The sequence below is a fragment of the Calidris pugnax genome, unplaced genomic scaffold (assembly GCF_001431845.1).
Source record: "Calidris pugnax isolate Ruff unplaced genomic scaffold, ASM143184v1 scaffold474, whole genome shotgun sequence".
Classification (NCBI taxonomy): Eukaryota; Metazoa; Chordata; class Aves; order Charadriiformes; family Scolopacidae; genus Calidris; species Calidris pugnax.
Window position 1 is genome coordinate 17,795 of NW_015091223.1, and position 25,144 is coordinate 42,938.

At 45.4% G+C, this 25,144-nt stretch overlaps 1 protein-coding gene across 2 annotated transcripts in view; it reads left to right on the top strand.

Annotated features, from left to right (window-relative positions):
- The window catches only part of ST8SIA5 (ST8 alpha-N-acetyl-neuraminide alpha-2,8-sialyltransferase 5), an 86,707-nt gene that overhangs the window by 4,467 nt on the left and 57,096 nt on the right, over positions 1 to 25,144 (top strand). The gene's annotated exons all lie outside the window — the stretch shown is intronic.

Here is a 25,144-nt window from a genome sequence, read left to right on the forward strand (position 1 = left end):
AGTGGACAGCCCAAGAGCCCCTTTGAGCTCTCCTGTATGGCAGCGGGCTGCACGCCAGGATCTCCCCTTTGGTGAGGATGCTCACTGAAGGCTCTACTCCTCGAGGTTGAGGGAATCCTTGCCGCAACTGAGTTTCGGTAAGTGACTAATAGCATGCTAAGCTTTGAAATTTTATCTAAGTAATGTAAAGGGTTAATTGTGCATATGTAATCCTTTAGACATAAACCGTTGACCAAGTCTGGGACTAGGATTGGATCCAGCCGCACCCAGACTCCTCTCTGAGAAGGAGTTTAGAAAGCAAGGGGGTCCTTTCTGAACCTCGTGACTCAACGGGAGGGTCTCCCTGACAGTTCTGTCTGACCCTGTCCTCTGTGCAGTAACTAATAGAGTGTACCCTGACATCGAATCTCGTAAAACACTATCGCATTTACCACTGGTTTTATCACACTACTGTTTTTGTTAAATCACTGTTCCACCTTAATAAATATTTCTCTGCTTCGCTCTAACTAGTGAAGTTAATCACTCCGTCCGCGACAGGCTCTTGGCCTGTTTTTACTGGTAAAATGAGAACTTTGTGCCCAGTTATTAGTTCTGTTTTGCTGTTGCTTCTGTCAATGTCCTGTACGTGATTTTAAGTGTAAAAATTGTGCATGATCGTCCTTGTTGGAGAGACTGCATTTTCCAGGTGCCCCTGGCAAGCATTCAGTGTATTGTGGTTCCCGAACTATTATCTCCTCTTTTAAAGCAATTTCTTTTCAATCCTATTTATTTTAGAGTTAATTTTAAAATTTTATTACTGTTAATATTTCAGTTCTGATATATTTTTTGGTATCCTAGTAAGGGGCTTTTATCTATCAATATTCTTTCTTTGCTTGACTCATGAAGTTTATGACGTTTCTAGAGTGAAACATTCTGTTCTGAAAAGAAAAGCAAGTATCATTCAGTTTAGGTAACTATCCATTTCAGTACTTATTGATGTAAAGATAACTATATATACATTAAGAACCTCCAGTTCAGTGGATATCTAATTTATGGAAATAAGACTACAACCAGGGGAATTTTCAGAGCATGGGTAGCTTTCTACAGCTGCAGCTGAAATTAATACAATTAGACACCCAGTTAGACACCCAACAAGAAAAATAGCAGTATCAAAGAGCTGATTCAAAGTATTGTAAGAGATCTATCCCTTCCATCCCTCACTAGATATATTTTGCAAGGAGTTTGTATTCTTTATGAAGAAAAATATTGATATGTTGTTATATGTTGGAGCAATCCACAGCTTTTAGTGTCCTATGCTCTGGAATTAAAATCATATGAAAACTACAACTATTGTTTCTTGCAAAACATTTTAGTCTCGGTAAAGGTGGCGTGGCTCCTACTGCTTTTCATCTAGGCTTTTGACATCTCTTGAGGCTTAGAACAGATTGAGAGGTGTTATTAGTTAGGTAAAGAAATCCCACCTGCAGTTCTTTTCATTAGGTTAAAAAAAAATAATGGTTTCAGTTAGGGGTAAAAGCAAGTCGCTTGTGGACCAGGAGCTCTAAACTTGTTAGATTTCCTGGGTCATTTAGCAAATTATTTTTCATATGACTTTTTCCACTGTTTAATTTTTGGCAGCACTACATAGATAGGCAGAGAGGAAAGAAAATCTGTTGTGAGACAAATCACTAAAGTTTTGTGGAATTTCAAAGCAAATTTATTAAGTGGACTTTTGGGAGGATTCATTCAAATATTACAAGAGGCTGTTAGGAGTGACTGTAGAATTGCCATCCTTGGAGATACTCAAAATTTCACTGGAGAAGGCTCCAAGCAACTTGTCACTATTTCAGAGCAGCCCTTGCTCGGAGTAGTGGGTTGTGCTAGGGACCTCCAGAAGTTCCCTCTGTCCTAAATTAATGTGTGATTGTATGAGTTTTGGGCTCTATAAAATGAGTTTAAATTCCAATTTAGCCAAGGAATCTCATAGTTTGAACTGAGTAGATGTGTCACCTTGATCTTAATTCCCATTACATATTCAGAGAATATTTGATGAGTATTGATTCTCCCAGTCTGTCCTTCTGTGTTCTCCATTCATTCCATAAAGCTTCTCCAACTTGATAACCCTCCTTTCTTCTGGGAGTTTTTAAGTGACATTGAAATTTTAAATGATGACCTTTAGATGAAAGCATCCTGTTTTCTTGGTTTCTTTCCCTAACAGTAACAACAAGAATGCTTTTTAAAGAGGAAAGAAATTAAAAATTCTAGAATGTTTTTGAAGAGGAAAGAAATATTCCCTCCTATGAAGACAGGCTGAGAGAATTGGCATTGTGAAGAGAAGGCTCTGGGGAGACCTTAGAGCCCCTTCCAGTCCCTAAAAGGGCTCCAGGAGAGATGGGGAGGGACTCTGGATCAGGGAGGGGAGCCATAGGACGAGGGGGAACGGGTTTAAACTGAAAGAGGGGAGATTGAGGTGAGATCTGGGGAGGAACTTCTCTGCTGTGAGGGTGGTGAGAGCCTGGCCCAGGTTACCCAGAGAAGCTGTGGCTGCCCCATCCCTGGAGGGGTTTAAAGCCAGGCTGGATTGGGATTTGAGCAACCTGGTCTGGTGGGAGGTTTCCACCTGGATGATCTTTAAGGTCCCTTCCATCCCAAACCATTCTATGATTTTATGAAAAAAGAGATATAAGAAGGAAGGAAGGTGACTTGGATGGGTGAAAATGTCATCTGCACATTGGGTTTGCACCATTTTATGAATTGTAGTCTTGGCTCTACCATATTACAGGGTCTTGAGCAAGTCAAGTTATCTCTAGATACCTTAACCTGCCCAATGCTTGTGGTCAGAACTTTCTACAGATAAATCAGTGCTGTGGGCATCGAGCTAACTGGGAGGTCAGGGGCACGGGATTTCACTTAGAAGAGGACAGAGCTCAGCCCAGCCACCAGGCTACAAAGACAGAATCACAGAATGGTAGGAGCTGGAAGGGACCTTTGGAGATCATCTAGTCCAACCCTCTGCCAGAGCAAGGTCACCCAGAGCAGGTTGCAGAAGAATATGTCCAGGTGGGTTTTGAATGTCTCCAGAGATGGAGACTCCACCACCTCTTTGGGCAGTCTCTTCCAGGACTCTGCCACCCTCAAATGAAAGAAGTTCCTTCTCATGTTGAGATGGAACTTCCTATGCTCCAGTTTGTGCCCGTAACGTCTTGTTCTATTACTGAAAAAAAAAACCTGGCCCCATCCTCCTGACACCGACCCTTTAGATATTGCTCAGCATTGATGAGGTCCCCTCTCAATCTTTTCTTCAGACTAAAAAGACCCAAGTCCTTTTCTCATCAGAGAGATGTTCTAGTCCCTTGATCATCCTCCAAACCCTTTGCAGTAACCTCTCCAGGAGTTCCTTGTCCTTCTTGAACTGGGGAGCCCAGAACTGGACACAGTGGTGATGGAGGAAGGCTGGGCTGAACCCTGACACATAGTAATGGAGGAGGCTGCAGTGTGTTTCATATGGCCACATATCTAAATCCGTATCCATCTTCTATATCTGTATCTATCATCCATATCATCTGTATCTATGTATATATCTGCTCTTCTACATCACTGTGTAAACTCATGGTAACTCATTTTGGTATTGAGCAGGAATCAAAGTAATTACAAAGTTGTCAAAAATAAGATAATGAAGCCTTACTTCTCAGAACTATAATGAACCAGAGCTCAAGATTGTCTCTGCATTGTCTTTGCAATATTTGAATCAAACTGGGATTAATCTCACTTAGTTTTAGTTGAAAAGAAGCTAGACCTGTAGGCTAAACTAGTCATTTTAGCACTTTCTGTGGCCAGTGGGGAGAGAGGAGCGCACCACCCACTGGCTGATTTGCCTGCCTGTCTGCCTTAAAAAGCAATGAAATATTTCTGGAGGTGCCTGTTTTCATCTGCCAGCTATAGCTGGAGTCAGGTGAACCGCTCTTCTGGAGATCTATTGCTGAGAGAGCTAACATTCAATCAAATTAATTCTGCATTTTACATGCCATGCACATGTTCTGAGCAGGCCCATAGCAAGAGCCAGCGCGTGTTTCCTCCAGAAGGGAAGCTGGATTTAATTTTTTTTTTTTTTAAATTTCAGTTCAGAAGAAGCACAATATGTATTCTTAATTAGATGTAGATGTAATTAATGCTGTCGAGATGGAGCATTAATCAGACTTTGCCACTTTACGCTTTTCTCTCTCTCTGTTTAATGCGACAGCCAGAAAATTTAGTTCCTTTTATTTGCATTAAACAGAACAAAGTCCTACAGGTAAAGCAGTCTAGTGCTTGGACTCTGGAACTTGGGGATGTATAAAGAGGATATTTGGATCATGAACTGTAGGAGATGAGTACATTTTTATGCATTTTTTTTTCCAAATGAAGTCTGATAATCTGGTATATTATTTACAGTTAAGATATTTTGTGTGATGAGTTATCTGTATAAATAAAAAATAGGGCCTGTAGTTCTTAATCTACATGTGGGACACTCGTTGGTTCCCAGGGAAGCCATTAAGGTAGGATTTGAAGAGTACCAATGAGAAAATATGATAAAGTAGAGTTGGAGGCAGAAATCTCTTATAAAAGCCCCTGAGAGGGAGTGAGTAACCCTAAACATTAACTAGATTTGAGGTGGAGGTTCCTATTAGTGAATTAGGACCTAAGAATTGATCCTAAGAGTATGCGGAGTATTAAATGATACAGAGCAAAGTAATTTTAGAGATGTGATGTGGTGTTTTCAGCCTCCATAATACTTTAATCCTCAGACCTACTGTACTAAAACCATCAGCTGGGGTTAATCAGGAATGCTTACAGCAGGGATTGAAATGGCCAGTTCTCTCCTCTTTTCCAATCAAATTTTGCTGTCCCAACACCACTGCTGTCCTACATACTTGTAAAGGTAGGATTCAGCACATCTTATGGTCTGAAGTTGCGGCAAGGGAGATTTAGATTAGATATTAGAAAGAATTACTTTACTGAGAGAGTGGTCAGGCACTGGAACAGCCTGCCCAGGGAGGTGGTGGAGTCACCATCCCTGGAGGTATTTAAGAAACGTGTAGACATGGCTCTTCAGGGCATGCTCTAGTGCCCAAGGTTATTGGTTTATGGTGAGGTGTTGAGTGTGGGGTTTAGTTGGTGGGTGCGGTGTTTTTGGTGGGCGTTTGGTGTGGTATGGTGTATTTGTGTGGTGGTTTTTTGTGGTTTTTTTTTTCTCTTTGGCTTTACTCATTCTGGGTCGATATTCTTTACAATGTTAAGCTTTCTTGATCAGTGCTTCTAAGACAGCTGTCAGAGTCAACCGAGGAAGATGTTAAGAAATCTTCTCTCCCATTGCTGCATTACTAAGGATGTTTCCATGAAAACACAGTCCTTTGGATCTTAGTTATTTGGGAACTCTTTCTGCAGCTTCCATCTCAGCAGAAAACCTAACAATCTGTTTGCGCTTACTGGGAAAAAGATATTGTCGCCTTGCCAACATAATTACATTGGTGAGTTAGGGAATAATGAGTGAGAACAGATGAAATATTTAGATATAAATAGTCTGTTTTCATGTGCTGTGATTGTCGCTAATAAGGCAAGGACGTGTGGTTTGTGGTTCAGGGACAGGATGAGGAACCAGGACATCTGGGTTCCTTTCCCAGCTTTACCACAGTGTATTGAAGAAGTCAGCAAGCCTCTTTGTACCCCATCAGTTGGAAGTGGATAATAATGCTCTGGGGACTAATTCTTTAATGCTGTCATTTTCAGATGTTCTCCACCTCTGACTGCAAGCCACGTGAAAGATTGTGTTTGATTTGAATAGTGAGAGTCACTTGCTGGTGAGTTCTATAGCAGCCTTCCAGTCCCTAAAGGGGGTCCAGGAAAGCTGGGAAAGGACTCTTGGTCATGAAGGGGAGCTGTAGGATGAGGGGGGTTTGACACTGAAAGAGGGGAGTTTGAGGTGGGATGTGGGGAAGAAGTTCTTTGGTGTGAGGGTGGTGAGAGCCTGGCCCAGGTTGCCCAGAGAAGCTGTGGCTGCCCCATCCCTGGAGGGGTTCAAGGCCAGGTTGGAGGGGGCTTGGAGCAACCTGGTGTGGTGGGAGGTGTCCCTTCCTAGCGCAGGGGGGTGGAAGGAGGTGATCTTTAAGATTCCTTCCAGCCCAAATCATTTTATGATGTTAAGGAGACTGTTGGCTGCCCTTTCTCCTGTGCTGGTACATCCCTCTCTGACTCATATGGAAAAATCTGTGCAGCACACTGGCACGTTGTGAGCTCCCTGATGGCTGTTGTGCACTTCTCCATGTGCAGTGATGCCAGGTGGACACGCAGGAGTTGCCGTGCAGTAGAACTTTGCAGTGGGTGGGATTCATAATCAGAGGGTTGTTTTAAAGGTTTTTAGTAGTGGAAGTGCCACGGATGAATTCTTCATCTGCTCTCACTGGGTGGTATTTCATTTATCATCAGAGATCCTTGCTTTTCAAGAGTTTATTCCTTTTCAGCTCGTGGCTGTAGACTTAAAAAATACAATTCACATCTTGCTAGCTTATTGTCATTTTAAGAACTCGTTCTGTGAAACCCATTGTTGTTGTTTTGCCCGAATCTTATGCTGTAAAATGTAAAGAGTTTGTGTCCTTCAGAGTGACCTTAAACGGCAGTAGCACAAAGAAAGCAATCACATGCCATTAGCAGCCTTCTGCTGGATTAATGGCCGGCGAAATCTGGTGAAGATGCCTGGAGCTTTCTAGCATCACTGCTGTGATTTTGTGCATAATTGCCCAGGAGCAGCTACCCAACGTCCAGCAAAGCCTCCTTCAGCCACAACATCACGCTGTCAGGCCCGTGCCACCCCCCCGTCCCTCCCCACCGTCTTCCCAGCTAAGCCAAATTGAGGCCAAGCGCCTCCCCCAAGGTTACCCAGTGAGGCAGTAGCTCTCCTGCAGTTAAAATACCCCATCTCTACATGGCTCTCAGGGTGTTTTAGTTTTGTTTTTTTTTTTTGTCCTGGCCACTTGTGTGACACATCTTTATCCTTCTGCTTACTTGAACAGAGTGTTTTTGTTGGAAAATCAGCCTGTGCTGTGCAAAAATAGAGAGAGACGTGATGCGGTGTTGTCCAAAGATTTCAGCAGGGCTTGCTTGAGAATGCCACAAGCCACTTTTCCAGACCACCGTTTCGCAAATGCTTTCAGCTGACAACAGCCAGCACAAGGTGCCAAAAGAGTCCCTTCTTCTCACCCCTTCATCTCCAGCTTCCCTGCTGGTGCCTCCTGGATAGCATCCCTTCTCCCGGTTCATAGAATCATAGAATGGTTTGGGTTGGAAGGGACCTCAAAGATCACCGAGTTCCAACCCCCCTGCCCTGGGCAGGGACACCTCCCACCAGACCAGGTTGCTCAAGGCCCCATCCAGCCTGGCCTTGAACCCCTCCAGGGATGGGGCATCCACAACTTCTCTGGGCAACCTGTTCAGTGTCTCACCACCCTCACAGTAAAAAATTTCTTCCTGAGATCTAATCTGAATCTTTTTTCTTCCAATTTAAAACCGTTTTCCCTTGTCCTATCATTACCCTTTCTGGCAAAGAGTCCCTCCCCAGCTCTTCTATAGGCTCCCTTCAGGTATTGAAAGGCCACTATAAGGTCTCCCTGGAGCCTTCTCTTCTCCAGGCTGAACAATCCCACCTCCCTCAGCCTGTCTTCATAGGAGAAGTGCTCCATCCCTCTGATCATCTTCATGGCCCTCCTCTGCACCCATTCCAGCCTGTCCATGTCCTTTCTGTGTTGAGGACTCCAGAGCTGGACACAGTATTCGGAGTCCTCAACACAGAAACAACACAGAAACAACGTTCCTCGGAGCGTTTCTGTGCTTGTGCAGTGAACCCAAACTGGGAGGCTGATCCATGTGAAAACTAGCCCTTTAAATTCTTTTTATGCTGGGTTGATTCTAAACTGAATTGCTGAATTATTCTAACCTGAACTATGACAAATCTGTGCTGTACAAGGGAAGGAGCAGCGCAACGAGCAAAGTTGGGTGGTTGAGAGCAGGACAGGTTTGCTTTTTCTGCTGGTAAGACCAGCTTAGGCCAGGCTGTAGTACTTGTGATACTTGTAATAATTCAGCCATTAAAAAACCATTCTGTCCTGGCACACCATGAACATTTTCATCAAATAATCTAGTCTCGAACAGCAAGTTGGAAATGTTTGAGAAAGTGGTAATTTGTTTTTATTTTTAATTTGGGCCCGTTAGACCAGATGCTGCACTTTCATTAAGCTGCTGTGCGGATGTAGGAGAGTCAAAGAAAATCCTTTCTGTACCCAAAACGATATAATTTAGTTCTCTTCCAGAGTCAGGAGATGCTGTGTCGCCCCCAGGCACCGTGCAAGCGGTAGCACAGTGCAGAGACCAGGCTTGGGATGCGAAAAATGTGAGGGGAGGAGAAAAGGCCTTTGACAGACTCCCTGAGCTGTGAGGCAGAGGTCAGAGAGGAGAACGGAGCTGTTGTACTTTGGATGTTCGACTTGTCAGAATTTGTTTAGTGAAAAAACAGAAATGTTTCCCAAAGCTCCTTTTCTGGGCTCTGGGCACATCTGTTATATGTTCAGAAAAGGAATTAAAATAACACGGAGCGGGGAGGGAGGGAGAAGTTAACTCCCTGACATCAGACTTGGAGAAGGAGTGATATCCACTTCTGGCTATCAAATTCTAGCTGTGAGGGGGGAAACTTCACCATCAAGCCCACCACAAAGATCTGGGCACAAAGAATTTCCCAGTAGCGTGTTCAGGAGGTTGGGTTATCACAGATGCTCTGGGGAACAGGGTCTGACATAAGTAGATATACACACAGAGCCCCGGTTGCACTGGGGACTTGTGCTCACGATGATGAGCAAAATGCCATTTAGAGTCAATGTGTCTGTACTCCGTATCACCCACAGGAGTGGGCAAAATTCCCTCTCTCCATGCATGGAAGTGGTAAGTGGAATTTCTTAGAGAATCATAGAATGGGTTGGGTTGGAAGGGACCTTAAAGATCATCCAGTTCCAACCCCACTGCCCTGGGCAGGGACACCTCCCACCACACCAGGTTGCTCCAAGCCCCCTCCAACCTGGCCTTGAACCCCTCCAGGGATGGGGCAGCCACAGCTTCTCTGGGCAACCTGGGCCAGGCTCTCACCACCCTCACACCAAAGAAGTTCTTCCCCAGATCTCATCTCAATCTCTCCTCTTTCAGTTTAAAACCACTTCCCCCCATCTTATGGCTCCTCTCCCTGATCAAGGTCCCCTCACCTTGATCACCCCCCTCCATCTCTCCTATAGTCCCCCTTTAGGAACTGAAAGGCTGCTATAAGGTTTCCCCAAAGCCTTCTCTTCTCCAGCTTGAATCTCCCAAACTCTCTCATCCTGTCCTCACAGCAGAGGGACCTTTGGACCATCTTCATGCCTCCTCTGGACCCACTCCAACAGGTTCTTGTCCTTCCTGTGCTGAGGACTCCAGAGCTGGATACAGTGTTCTGAGTGGGGTCTCACCAGAGCAGAGTAGAAATTTCAGGGAAAAATGTGGATTTTTAGTAGTGATAGCCTGGTTGGAACCAATTAAGATCCCACTAACCGTCCCTCTTACTTACAAGCATTTCTTAGACTGGAGCCCAAGTAAAATGAGACAGGACTTGGGATTTGAGGTACCGACAGAGCCTTTGACAAGGTTTGAAATGGGAATGGGAGTAGGGAAAACAAGTCAATGTCACTTGGAGCCCAACATAAACTCATCTGCACTAGAAAATGTCTCCTAATGAGCACAATCTCTTTTCTACTCTTGCTGCCAATTGTACTTAATTAATAGTTTTCTGTGGGGGTGTTTTCCCTCACTCCATTCCTAACAGCATATTTTTCCATAAGTGATCTTAATCCTGTTGCAGATAATTCATCGCCTGCAAGGTCACAAATGCTCCAAAAAGTTGCAATATTTTGCCTTCAGAAACTAATAAGTTCTTGTTGGAAAGCCATAAATAACTGTTCAAGACATCAGCCCCACAAAAGTATTTGTTCTTTCAGAAGTAATCACGGTGTGTTTCCTCCGTAGACACACAAAAGGAGGGTGGGAGTTAGGCTGGTTTTGGTCCTGTGGAGTTGATTGAGGTTTTCCTGCTGGAATCTATTAGATGGTTTCAAACCAGGGAGCATTTATGTGCAATACACCTGTTTTCCCCACCTCCATAAGGACAGCTGCAGCAGAAAGTCCTATTCACTCCGGGGAAAACACATTTTATAATTGGTTCCCATCCCCCAGCCAGATGGGAGCAAGCTGAGGCAGCTGCAGTCCAGGTCCCATGAGAAATACTACAAAAAGTGCAATTAAAATAATTAGTTAATGCCTTTTTTATCCGGCATGGTAACAAATAGGGGAAAAAAGCTTGAAATAGCTATTCTACGTATAAGTCCAATATGATACTGGATGCTTCCCAGGATTGCTCTAAGCTTTCCCAAGGGCTTTAAAAGAGCTTGTGGGTATGTGGCCAGTTGCCGGATTAAGGATCTCTATTACCAATGGTAACGGGGATAGATTAAAGCCACTTTGCACAGCAGGTTTTGCTGTAAGAACAACAACAACAAAAGTGAGTCTGAATTGATAATGAAGTGATTTAGATTCTCTTTCCTCCCTTGGAAATCAGGATTGCCTCCCGTTGATTTAAGCATGTACTGGCTTAGGTTCTGATTAAGCAGAATTTGCCCGATGATTCAACTTTATGGGGGATGTACAAACGAAAAATACACGGCCAAATACTTCCCTGGCACAACTCAGTGAAATCTGGCATTTACCCAGTCGTTAGCTGCTTGTTGTTCGAGGCTTCTCTGCTAACCTTCCAATGGTGCAGCAAGTGAAAATTTCTTTTGTAGGCATTTTAATTCCTTTTCCTGAAGTGTTCATAGCAAATAAAGCGGTGTGTGCACTACAAACGGTAGCCCCAATAAGCTGTATTATTGTCATAGCAGGTGGTATTCAGTCTGCAACCAGGTGAGACGACCAAAGGGTGAAACGTAACCTAAAAACCAGGGCTGACTCTCTTAACAATCCTTAGCTTCCCTGATTTCACTCTTGGATTTCACCCAGAGGTCCAATTATGCAAACATGAGTATTTTTTCATTCTGTATGCCGGTCGCCGTTCCCTGCCATCCCTGAGGGGGAACCTGGAGGGCAGGCATCTTAGTGAAGGGCATGAAAATAAAGGAATATTGAATAATGAATGCTTCAGGTCATGCAGGCTGTTCCTATCTTTCACCTTCCTCACAGATGATTGCAGAATAGTCGAGCTGATGAAGCTCTGAGTGGCTCACACAGTGATTCTGGGGTGTTAGCAGGCAATCTGTGAAGCTGTCAATGCTCTTTGCCCTTTCCGTGGGTCGTCAAAGGAGTTTGTGAATCTCACTAAGCACTTTGCCATGTGGCAGGGACTTCAAAAAGCTGTGTGCTATATAACTGGTCATTCCCTTTTAATAGTTCAAAATTATTCCATTTTTGTTGCTTTTTAAATTCTTTCAGTTCTAGGAGAAGCTGTATTTTTAAAGCATCTCATTTTTGTAAATTGTCTGGAAGTATAACTCCCCCACCTCTCCTCACCTCAGACCATTTTTGTATGTTACTCAGGAGGAAGAGATATCATGACTCCCACATTCGCCTTGTCTTCCTTTTGACTGTGAGGGGAGGGTTAATGATAGAAGTAGGAAGAACGGTTAGAGAAGGGGAGCACTAGTCATGTGGACAGAACGCCAGCAGCAAAGCTGGCACATGTTGTTTCATTCGCATGAAAGTATGTTTTATTCATTTGCTGATCATCGTCTACAGTAGCTAGGAGAGAGAGAAAAAAAAGAGCAGGATATTACAGAATCACAGAATGGTAGGGGTTGGAAGGGACCTGTGGAGATCATCTAGTCCAACCCCCTCTCAAAGCAGGGCCACCCAGAGCAGGTTGCACAGGAACGTGTCCAGGTGGTTTGAATGTCTCCAGAGAAGGAGACTCCACCACCTCTCTGGGAAGCCTCTGCCAGGGCTCTGCCACCCTCAAAGGAAAGAAGTTCCTCCTCATGTTGAGGTGGAACTTCCCATGTTCAAGTTTGTACCCATTCCCTCTTGTCCTGTCCCTGGGCACCACTGAAAAAAGACTGGCCCCATCCTCCTGACACCCACCCTTTAAGTATTTATAGGCCTTTATCAGATCCCCCCTCAGTCTGCTCTTCTCCAAACTAAAAAAACCCAAGTCCCTCAGCCTTTCCTGGTAAGAGAGATGCTCCAGTTCCTTGATCATCTTTGTAGTTTCCACTGTCCTCTCTCCAGCAGTTCCCTGTCCTTCTGGAACTGGTGAACCCAGAACTGGACCCAGTGCTCCAGATGGGGCCTCCTCGGGGCAGAGCAGAGATGGAGGATGACCTCTCTCCATCTGCTGGTCCCACTCTTCCTTATGCACCCTATGATGCCACTGGCCTTTTTGGCCACAAGGGCCTATTGCTGGCTCACGGTCATCCTGTTGTCTGCCCAGACTCCCAGGACTTTTTCCTCAGAGCTGCTCTCCAGCAGGTCAGCCCCCAACCTGTACTGGTGCATGGGGTTATTCCTCCCAAAATGGAGTATCCTACAGTTGACCTTGCTGAATTTCATCAGGTTCCTCTCTGCCCAACTCTCCAGCCTGTCTTACTGGAAATCTAGGTGAAATTCTGTGGCTTTGTCCCCCTTCATTGGCAGGTGGGTGCGGGAAATGTAAGTTTCCATGACAGTTTCACTGGAATTGATATAGGAAATTTCAGTGGACTAGATACTAAGGGGGAAACTTTCATAGATCTCTTCTTTATGTTATTAACTTGGTATTAACTTCAACTTGTTTTCATGCTGTTTCCACCCTTGACCCTCCCACCAGTGTTTAGGCATCCACTGTGCAGATGTCTGCAACTGAACTGGGCATCCCAAGCTCCTGTTACAGTCAGGAAAGACAAAGGCATTTTCAGGATTTGATTCATTTGACATAGCTTAGGAATTTACTTTAGGATGAAATAAATTGCTAGTCTCAGTGGAGTGTGTTGATGAAATCTCAGATGATAACTGCATGGAGGGTTTTGGTAGGCACATACATTAATGGTTGTAGCCAGATACATCTATACTTAGTCCTGTTAAAACCTAGATTTCCTGGTTCCCATGAGCTCTGTGTGATAATTGTCTGTCTTAATGTTATGGTTTGAGGAACCCACAACAATTTATTGTTGTTTAGATGATTATTCTCTCACCCAATGACCCCATCCTGCTGGGGAAGGGGAATTGGGGGGAAAAAAAAGGAAACACAAAGGTTGAAATATAAATAGATTTTATGGAATAAGACTAAATAACTAACATTAATAATACTAAAGAAACAGCATTGACCCCAATACCAATATAAAATGCAGGAGTATACCCAGCCCATTCTCCCAGCAGAAGCCATGCACTCCCAGCAGGGACAGCCAGTGTGGGACCCTGCGAGCACTGCGGCTTTGGGAGGAAGGGAAGGGCTCAGGGCTCTGCCTTCAAGAGAAAGACCACTATGCAGCAAAATCGCTAGTTTATGTTGAATGTGACATTCATGGTATGAAATAGTCCCGTTGACAGCTTGGGTCAAGTGCCCGGGGTCTCTCTTCTCCCCATCCCTGCACCTGGCAAGACTCAATAACACTGAGACCTTGAAACACACACCCCAGAGCTGGCTATAAAGTGAATATTTTCGCAAATTCAGACACTAGAGTCTTCCAAAAGTGCAGTTTTCCCAAGCGGTAGAAGAGACCTTACCAAAAAGTGAAATTACTGAAAAAGAAATTAATCCTGTGTCGCTCAAACCAGGACACTTAACCAGATGATCAAATAGTTCGGGATGGCAGCACTTAGGGAAGTGAATCCCGTGCTGAGTCAGGTGGATCTTGCTCTTGGTGTCTTACGGTTGTTCTTGTTACTCCTGCGATACACCTGCAAGGCCCAGAAATGCACTGATTGCTCGTTCAGAAATCACAGAATCACAGAATGATATGGGGTTGGAAGGGACCTCTGGAGATTGTCTAGTCCAACCCCCTGCCAGAGCAGGGTCACCCAGAACAGGTTGCACAGGAGCGTGCCCAGGTGGGTTTTGAACATCTCCAGAGTTGGAGACTCCACCACCTCTCTGGGCAGCCTCTTCCAGGGCTCTGCCACCCTCACAGGAAAGAAGTTCCTCCTCATGTTTAGATGTAACTTTCTGTGTTCAAGCTTGTGCCCTCAAGAAATGAGGGAGGAGATGCTGAGGAGGGTAATGATACTCATCTCCGTAGCATATGGAGCGTACGGTGAGGTGACTAAGCGGTAGATGACTCCACTGCAGCAGGCAGAAATCACAGTTTGAGCGCTGGAAGCAGACGTGCTTTTGCAGAAGTGCCGTTTTGCCTTCCCAAGCCAGCTTCTGGAGATCTCAGCACTGCGGCGCAGCTCTGCCTGAAGTCACGGAGGAAGCCTGGTGAAATGTGGAGCTGAGCCCAAACCTCCTCCTAAATGATAGGGCTCTTGTCCCCACTGGGTTAAGGATAAGGATGAACTCAGCTTTTGGCCTGCTGGGAGGAAGTTTAGGGTTTTATGTTAAAAAAAGGCTGGGTAGTTCTGCAAAAATAGCAAACTAGGGAGTAGTTAAACATTTTTTAATTCAATCTCTTACTTTCAATATTAATAACCTATTAAAACCAATGGGGTATGAAACACTTGGAGCTGATGTTTGAACTCAGCTTGGATGGGTATTGTTGAGCTGTAACTTTTTTGTAGCTCTGTAACTTTTCACTGGCTGCTGGGAAGATGATGCTTTTCACAGGAACGTCTGAGTGCTGGAGCACAGATGTGCCATGATGGGAGAGTGGGGATGACAAGGAGTAACCTGCATGGAGTACTGTGCCCAGCTTTGGAGTCCACAGCACAAGAAGGACGAGGACCTGTCAGAATGGGTCCAGAGGAGGCCATCAAGGTGGTCCAAGGACTGGAGCCCCTCTGCTGTGAGGACAGGCTGAGAGAGTTGGGGGGGTTCAACCTGGAGAAGGAGACCTTAGAGCCCGTTCCAGTTCCTCAAGGAAAGCTGGGGAGGGACTCTTGATCAGGGAGGGGAGCCATAGGATGAGGGGGAATGGTTTGACTCTGAAAGAGGGGAGATTGAGATGAGAGCTCAGGAAAAACTTCTTTGGTGTGAGGGTGGTGAGAGCCTGGCCCAGGTTGCCCAGAGAAGCTGTGGCTGCCCCATCCCTGGAGGGGTTCAAGGCCAGGTTGGAGGGGGCTTGGAGCAACCTGGTGTGGTGGGAGGTGTCCCTGCCCATGGCAGGGGGTTGGAACTGGAGGATCTTTAAGGTCCCTTCCAACCCAAACCATTCTATGGTTCTGTGAAGGGCAACAGACATGAAAAGCAGAGTTAATTCCTGTCCTGCATATTATAGGGAAGGGTGATGTGCTGGTTGCAGGTAGCAGCTGGTGAATTGAACTATGTATTTAACATTCAAAGTCCAGCTCTGCTCTGTGTAGCGCTGGTCAGAGCTTGCAGGGTTTTACCAAGTGTGTGGTCCAGAGCAAGATACATATTCCTGTGAAGTCGGTGACCATCTAAACTAAGATCATGTCATAGGATCATACTGATTTGGCTTGTCCTTGTGTCGTCCACACCTGTGGAATGATAATGGCACAAAATAAGGGGCCAAAAATGCAGATATAATATTTATTTGTAAACTAATTGTGAAAAAACCCAATTATCTGATGTAGAAGACCTTCACTGGTGACTTGTCACCATTTAATATCCCTGCATACTGAAAATCAAAAAATTAGATGCACCGAAGGATACGTTTCCAGACTCTGAGCCCAAATAACCGTGGTTTTACTGTGCTTGAGCCCCAGATTTGTCATCCTGCTTTACCCAGGTCCAAAGCCTTACTTCCTCGCTGCCACCAGCTCTTTTGCTGCTGCTGTTCACTCACGTGGATCTTATTTATTGTCATTTGACAGAAACTAAAAATGCAGTACAGAAAATGCTTTGCCAAGAGTAATTTGTTCCCAGCAAGACCTTTCTAGCTACACAGTAACATGAAAGCTTTAAAGCACCAGGAGAACTTTTTAAAAATAAACTGCCCTGATGCTAAAATAAGCTTTAATTGATTGCGAATTGCACTGAGCCTGACAATCTGAACCATTTATTATTATTTTTCCTTTCAGGCTTCAGCTTCATGTGATTTAAAGTGACTGAATTACAATTCTCACATACTTTCCTACCCACACGGCATGAAAAAAAAACCCCACGCACAAACTTTTTAGCTGCAGCGGAGCTGCTGGATGCACCTGGAAGAAAATAAAAGAGCTGATTGCAAGTGAAGTTTAAATACAGGTGATGATGATGGGAATGTTCTGCAAAAAAACCCACCCTATTCTGGCTAAATGCCATCCTGCTCTTCCCTGTCCTCAGAGGAGAGCTCTCCTGGGGACGTCTCTCCCTGTCAAAGGCATTTCTTTAATGCTGGCTTGTAGGGCACTGGATCCCGGAGGCCAGATGCTGTCGCAACTCCCTGCGTTGGAGATTATTAATAGGCTGTGGATAAACCACCGCTCTGCCTTCCCCATTTTAGGTTTTTAAAGAAAAAACCACAACCGAGTGGCTGTACTGGGCTATTTAAATAAATAACCTGTTCCAGATTTGCTGGCAAAAGGTCACCAAAGACTGCTGATAAACATGCAAAACTTTCTGGCTGATGGAAAGGTCCTACGCTAGAGAGAAGGAAGCACTGGAAGTAGGTAGAATATAGCAAATAGCTCCTCACAACAAGGACATTGAGGGGCTGGAGCGTGTCCAGAGAAGGGCAATGGAGCTGGTGAGGGGTCTGGAGCACAAGTCTTGTGAGGAGCAGCTGAGGGAGCTGGGGGTGTTCAGGCTGGAGAAAAGGAGGCTGAGGGGAGACCTTCTCACTCTCTCCAACTCCCTGAAAGGTGACAAGGACATTGACGGGCTGGAGCGGGTCCAGAGAAGGGCAACGGAGCTGGTGAGGGGTCTGGAGCACAAGTCTTATGAGGAGAGGCTGGGTAGAATATAGCAAATAGCTCCTCACAACAAGGACATTGAGGGGCTGGAGCGTGTCCAGAGAAGGGCAATGGAGCTGGTGAGGGGTCTGGAGCACAAGTCTTGTGAGGAGCAGCTGAGGGAGCTGGGGGTGTTCAGGCTGGAGAAAAGGAGGCTGAGGGGAGACCTTCTCACTCTCTCCAACTCCCTGAAAGGAGGGTGTAGCTGGGGGAGGCCTTCTCTTCTCCCAAGGAAGAGGTGATGAGACAAGAGGAAATGGTCTCAAGTTGGTCCAGGTGAGGTTTAGGATGGATATTAGGAAAAAATGCTTCAAGCCTTGGAAGAGGCTGCCCAGGGCAGTGGTGGAGTTACCATCCCTGGAGGTATTTAAAAGCCGGGCAAACATGATGCTGAGGGACATGGGTTAGTGGTGGTTTCTGTTAGTATCAGGTTGATGGTTGGACTAGATGATCTGAAAGGTCCCTTCCAGCCTGGACAGTTCTATGATTCCATGACTTGTTTGTCATCAAAATGTACCATCATCACCTTGGGTTTGCATCCTAGAATCATAGAATCATTCAGGTTGGAAGAGACCCTTGGGATCATCGAGTCCAACCATCTACCCTACTCCACAAAGTCCTCCCCTAGTATGTGTTTGCAAGCTGAGCAAGTTGTGTGCTGTCAGACATCACCCCTACAATCACAGTTCCTGCTTTCTGTCGAAGGGGCTGACAAATATCTCTCCCCTTTCTTTCTTGCCTGCTTAGGTTATAAATTCTCCCGGCAAGAACCATCTCTGCTAATGTCCAGACCCGGTGTCTAACACAGTCCTGTTCCATGAGCAGTCTCTATTTGCTACCTTGATACAGATAAGCATGACCCGGGAATTCACGGCAGATCGTGGACCCAGAGGAAGAATTTGGAAGGGCTGCCAGTTTTATTAATAGCTGTCTCCACAACCACATGCAGGTCAGAGCGGACACTTGCAGAGCTTAAAAGCTGAATCCACCCTATCACGGGAGGTGCAGAAGGATATGCCTGGGCACAGCGCTGTGGGGGTAGAGATTTCTTTCTTGAGGGTTAGTTGTCCAGGTTTCCAGTGAGAACTTCCACCATACCAGAAGAGCAAAATAAAACGTATTTCAGGCAGAGCGGGGATTTTTAAGGCCGCAGAAGCCAGCTCTTTGGGTTTTTAAAATTTACTTATAATTTTTGTCATGGACTGAACTAAGCATGGACTAGCATGGACTATTTAAAAAATCATGTATTTGAAAATGTATTGGCTTTGCCTAGAAGAGTAACTCAAGTGAACAGGTAGGCTACCCAAAACAGCATTTGTTGACAGCGTGTGTCCTCGGTGCTGCAGGAGGACATCGTGAAGAACGGTTTGAAAGCTGAGTATCTGGACCACTTGAAAGTGGTTTGTTTGCGTTGAAGCTGATGGTCAATGGGAGAGGAATATACTTCCTTTGTAAATCAATGCTGATCTGTGGTAAAAAAGCAAAGGTAACTTTTCAATAGCCTAAATAATTTTCTAGAATAGGTGTCTTCTGCATCTTGATTATAAGCATAGTGTAAAATTTCCGAAGTACATAATTAACTTATTATTCAAAGAAGTATTTTCTTTCTCATATTTACCTCCATTGTGATTACTAATACTCACTCACACAGCAGAACATATTACAAGATTGGGTTTATTGTTTCTGTGAATTAGATATAACTTTATATGACATATTTTAGGGTTTTTTTAATAGCTCAGATTAACTTTTTTATTTTTTGCTGTGAAAATGTGTTGCTAAAATGGTGAAATATTTATTAATTGGCTTTTTCAGCATTAGGTAATGTGTGATCCTTAGTCTGACCATGGGAAGAATTTGTTCATTGTAGTGTTAATGCTACAATACTTTCAGGGGAAAGAAATGTCAAAAATTTCAGTGGCCATTAAACTTATAAAATGGGTGCCACTGACTCCAGCACTTTTCAGAGTTTCACGAGAAGATTTTAAGTTTTGTTTTGATGAGTTACGTGGGAGCTATAACTTGCTTGGAATAGGGGCAGGATCAAGTTCCTATTCTGAGAGCAAATGTTGGCCATGAAAGGCCTTTGACCCCTCCGTGGTTCTGCAAACATCTCAGTCCTGTTGTTTTGCTGCTAAATCCAGGGATCCCACACAGTGCTCCAAAATCAAACTAATGCTTTTAACAGATGATTCCTGTGAAGGCAATTTGCTCCCGTTCCTTTTTCCCTGCAGAGAAACTGATCTTCAGCCCTTCTCAGTTTTTTGCAGGGCTGTTGTGATCATGTATGGGTTCATAGTGGTGACACTAAACTTCCTTTATTTTCTAGGAGTCTGGAAATGCCACTGGGAAAGCGAGGCTGTCCCTAGCATCGAGCCCCACTTAGTTTTGCACTTTCTTGTAGATTTTAGCAAGCCCTGCTATAAAGAACTGTTAATAGCAAATGTGCAGCACTATAGCCATGGCAGCCTCTCATTAGAGTTTCATTAGAGCTTCATGGATGAGAAGCTCAAAACAAGCCAGTAACGTGCTCTGCCAGCCCAGAAAGCCCCCCGCACCCTGGGCTGCATCCCCAGCAGCGTGGCCAGCAGGGCCAGGGGGGGATTCTGCCCCTCTGCTCCGCTCTGGGGAGACCCCCCTGCAGGGCTGCCTCCAGCTCTGGGGCCACCAACAGCAGAAGGACAGGGACCTGTTGGAGCAGGGTCAGAGGAGGCCATGAAAATGCCCCAAGGGCTGGAGCCCCTCTGCTGGGAGGACAGGCTGAGAGAGTTGGGGGGGTTCAGCCTGGAAAAGAGAAGGCTCTGGGGAGACCTTAGAGCCCCTTCCAGTCCCTCAAGGGGCTCCAGGAAAGCTGGGGAGGGACTCTGGATCAGGGAGGGGAGCCATAGGACGAGGGGGAAGGGGTTGACACTGAAAGAGGAGATATGGAGATGAGATGTGGGGAAGAACTTGTTTGGTGTGAGGGGGGTGAGAGCCTGGCCCAGGTTGCCCAGAGAAGCTGTGGCTGCCCCATCCCTGGAGGGGTTCAAGGCCAGGTTGGAGGGGGCTTGGAGCAACCTGGTGTGGTGGGGGCTGTCCCTGCCCATGGCAGGGGATTGGAAGGGGATGATCTTTAAGGTCCCTTCCAGCCCTAACCATTCCATGATTCTGTGTTTCCTATCAGCAAGAGGAAGACCTTGCTTCTTTTCCCACACAGATGGTGTCAGCAGTGTAAAAAAGGGATATATTATGCACCGAGGTAATTTCTTCTCCAGTGCTGATGTGAACTGCAAATGGAGGGAAACTGGTCACAATTCAGTAGATGATGTAATGTATATCCCGTGTACAGACCATATGTTATCGTCAGAACACTTCCTCTTATTTAGGCAGCTCCACAGGTAGGAGGTTTAGTGCCAATGTAGATGTTGTCATCTCCTCATAGCTTAGGCTTACTCAGGAGGAAATAAATATTTGCAGCCTTTCAGCTTCAATTAATACTCCAGTTTAAGACATACGGATTTGTGTAAGTAGTGGGGGACTAGACATTGTGTTAACCACCAGATTATGCTAATAAATTCATGTTTTATATCTGCAAAAGAATTAATATTGATAAGCATATGTTTATGAGTTTCATATTCAGCAGAACCTTCCAAGCTTATACCTAATGTGCCAGGGCATTGCAAAATCAGGGATCTAGCAGTTGACACAGGCATCACAGAAACTGTAAATAGACTTGATTTAGTTTTAATTTATGGAGGGAAAAAGAGATACTAGAATGAGATGTAAAAAAGTGTTGTACTTAAACCTTTTCCAGCCCCTGGTATTCTGCTGTGCTGTGTGTGAGGTTCTTCGGTCTGTGTAACAGTGGTGAAGAGGAGCAGAGGGTGGCTGAGCTCCTGAAGGGACACATGAAGCGTGTTTTGCTTTACTCTGACCCTGTACAACACTGTGACTTTAAGGTGTTCAGTTACGTATACCTTCATTTAAACAACCAACAGACAGATCCTGCTGTCTGAGACACTAAATTCCCTTGCTTCAGCTGAAATTAGAGTGTGTAATCAGTCAAACACTGATTCAAATGACATATTCAGTGAAAGGTAATTAAGGAAATTCCCAAGCAGACCTGCCCATCCAAAGTGAGTTTTTCTCTTTCACATGCATTCAAAAATAAACTGCAGTTTAGAAATAAGGGCTGCATGTTGTCCTTGCAGCAGAGAGAGATGCACTTGTTCCCTGCATGAGAGAGAAGTAGTCTGACTCCTACCAGATTTTGGCCTTCTGTTAACTCAGCTTTACTGTCTGTGGAGCTTCAGAAACACAATCTTGGTGGTTACCCAAACTTCTTTGTATTTGAGATTCAATTTTAGCTATTTTTATTTTTATTTTTATTTTTATTTTAAATTTAGTTCTGTTTCATATGGACTTAATAGCAAATGATGAACTCGCATTGGACGTTATCACTGTCTGGAGCATGTTCATGTTTGTCATGTCAGTGTCTCACTGCTCAGGCTGGAGGAGTTTCTGATGATACATTATCTCTGATGGTATTTAGCAAGCAGCTCACATACAACAAATAAAGACCAGCAAAGTGTAAGGCCAACTGTTTATGGCAGCTTCATATTATATTATGAGCAGTTCCACTTTGCCATTTTTGCTTCAGCCTCTGAAGTCCATACTCCAAAAAATGATATAGGAATACCCTTTCTGAGCTTGTGTATATCATGCAGCTTCTCCATCTTCCTCTCACTATTTCATAAGAGGTATTTTGAGTAGCTGATACTAATTAAGTGGTCCTCTAGCAATGGGAGAGATATCATTTACAGGGTACCAGTGCTCTGGCATGATTCTGACTGGAATATAGAGTGATGTGGCCCATCTGAAGTACTGTGTCCAGCTCTTGAGACCCCAACGTAAGAATGACATGGACCTGTTGGAGTGGGTCCAGAGGAGGCCATGAAGATGCTCAGGGGCTGGAGTCCCTCTGTTGTGAGGAGAGGCTGAGAGAGCTGGGGTTGTTCAGCCTGGAGAAGAGAAGGCTCTGGGGAGACCTTAGAGCCCCTTCTAGTCCCTCAAGGGGCTCCAGGAACGCTGGAGAGGGACTCTGGATCAGGGAGGGGAGCCATAGGATGAGGGGGAAGGGTTTTAACCTGAAAGAGGGGAGACTGAGATGAGATGTGGGGAAGAACTTGTTTGGTGTGAGGGTGGTGAGAGCCTGGCCCAGGTTGCCCAGAGAAGCTGTGGCTGCCCCATCCCTGGAGGGGTTCAAGGCCAGGTTGGAGGGGGCTTGGAGCAACGTGGGCAGGGGGGTTGGAACTGGATGGTCTTTAAGGTGCCTTCCAACCCAAACCATTCCATGATTCTGTGACTCCACGTATGTTCCCAGTGCCACCATACCTAGGTTGCCCATTGCAGGGTCAATGCCTCCGTGACTAGCAGTCAGTGCTGCACACAGCACCTGGGGCCCCGTCCTGCCCAACAAGTCTGTCTTTGCAACACAACTTACTGTAATGTCCTTTTCCCTAAGCCCTTCCCAAAATCTGGAGGGGCTCTTTGGTTGCCTGTTGCTTGCTTAAGTACAGGCAACTGTACTTAAGTCCAGTTACTTTAAAATTTTTAAAAATTGTTCTCCGCAGAGGCCTGATGCTTTCAAGGAGGCCTGTAGTTGAGAAGTCGAACCCTCAAAGGGCTTTGCTCATCCAGCGCTTCTGCATGCATTACATCACTATTTTTACTTACAACAAATATTGCAGGCAACCTTGAGCATCTTTTGAGAATTTATCGATGGGCATCCTGTTTCTTTATGCTTGCACAGAGCTGCTCTTCTTCCCCTTCTGTGCTGTTGTTGTTGCACTGGGCTGAAGGCAGCAAACAGATTTTTTTTACGTGTGACATGAGGGACGGTGTCTGCGCAAGATCTGGCGCAGAAAATCCTCTCCATTTATAATATATATCCTTTTACTTTGCTTTGGGCATGCAGCTCTCCTGCTCATAGGCCTCTCAGGTGCTGTATCTTCTGGCCAGCTCCAATTTAGCAGGGAAGGATGAGAGCTGTGAGTACACGGTAGTTCCAGGCTGTTTACTGCAGCTCAGGCTGACCATCAGGCCAGGAGAAAGAGTTTGGTGTACTACTGCACAGATATCTCAGGAAAAAATCACTTCTAATGGAGGGAAATAGAGGAGAAAGGGCAGAAAGTGTTTTCACTAAAACATAGGTGATATTATAATCTGAAAAACTGGCATCATACCCGTAGAAGGTCCTAAGTGGACAAATTCTGCTCTTTTGATACTTTGGTTTTACTGTAAAATAACTCCCAGAGCAACTGAGACAAATTTCTTGGAGGTGATTTTCAAAGCTATCAGTAAAAATCCAACAAATTAAGTGCATTTTCCTTCCCATCTGTATGTTCTGTCCTTACCTCTCAGGTTCCCCCTACAAATCTACCTGTGTAGTATCTTGGGTCCCAGCCTATGATTTTTGATGGCCATACCGCTTCTCCTCTTACTGAGAAGGGTATGGGATTAGATCCATCTAAATGGTACAGCTCCTATACAGAAACACTTGCATATTATTTGGGCTTACATGAACTGATTGTTGAAAGAAATATATTTGGCCCTGGAGCCGAAGACTTTGACAAGAGGGAATCAAACTGCTTTTGCTATTTAATTTGCAGTCCCCTGGTACGTGTATTATTCCCAGTACAGTACAAATGAGAGCATCCCACTCAGTTATTTTTCTAACCAAAATATTGTTTTTCTTAGAATCATAGACTGGTTTGGGTTGGAAGGAACTTTAAAGACCATGTAGTTCCAAGCCCCTGCCATGGGCAAGGAAACCTCCCACCAGACCAAGTTGCTCAAAGCCCTGTCCAGCCTGTCCTTGAACCCCTCTGGGGATGGGGCCAACTTCCAGGATTTCTTCTGCACAAAAGGGTAGGAGAGTGTTTCCAAGAAGGAATCAGTATGTCCATGCCCTTTTTTCCTATTTTTTCCCTGTGTATCCACCACTGTCCACTATCAGGAACAAGGCAGTGGGCTAGATAATCTTTCGTCTGACCAGGGATCACCACTCTTTTCATACACACGGGTGATAATTGAAGCCTTCAGCAGGGTTCACAAGGGTACGTGTGGGAGCTTTGAAAGGGACTGCAGAAGGTCGTGTCAGAGGCTGGACCACCACAAGGGATTCCTGCCTGCAGGTCTTCAGGGTGACTGTGTTCCTACCTCCATAGAATGATAAAATCATGGAATGGTTTGGGCTGGAAGGGATCTTAAAGACCATCCAGTCCCAACCCCCTGCCATGGGCAGGGACACCTCCCACCAGACCAGGTTGCTCCAAGCCCCCTCCAACCTGGCCTTGAACCCCTCCAGGGATGGGGCAGCCACAGTTTCTCTGGGCAACCTGGGCCAGGCTCTCACCACCCTCACACCAAAGTTCTTCCCCACATCTCATCTCAATCTCCCCTCTTTCAGTGTCAAACCCTTCCCCCTCATCTTATGGCTCCCCTCCCTGACCAAGAGTCCCTCCCCATCTCTCCTGGAGCCCCTTGAGGGACTGGAAGGAACCAGCACCTTAAACACTTCTGATACTTTTGTTGTTTACAGTTAGTTAGGGCAAAGCTAGCAGGCTTTGCTTTGTTTTTAAGCACTTAATTTTCTTTCCTGAATTGCCCCAGGTGATGCTGAGGACTTGCTCTGGCTGCAGGAACTGGTCTGAAAGTGTTGCACAAAGTTGCCCTTGGCCCTTCTTCACATGCAGCGCCAGTTGCAGCCGAGACAAAGTTGGGTCCCTGTTTGCTGCCTCCCGCAGCTGGGCTGCTGGCACGCTGGCACATCTTGCATACACTGATTTAACTGTTGGAAAAATTATTCACACAAAAAATATCTTCCCATTCTCTTAGACAAAGGATTTTTTTTCCCCTCGCGTTTTGCTGTCAGAATCCTCTTCCCATCTGTTACTGGGGCGAAACAACCTCCTAGCCGGGATGTTTCACTGGTGAATAAAGCTTTCATTGGAACTTGTTTTAAAAAGCGAAGGTCTTGGGGGGCAGATTTTGCTCCCGGTAAAATCAGCAACAAAACTCCCATTGATTTCCCTGAGAGCCCCTCCTGACGAGGCCGGGGGGG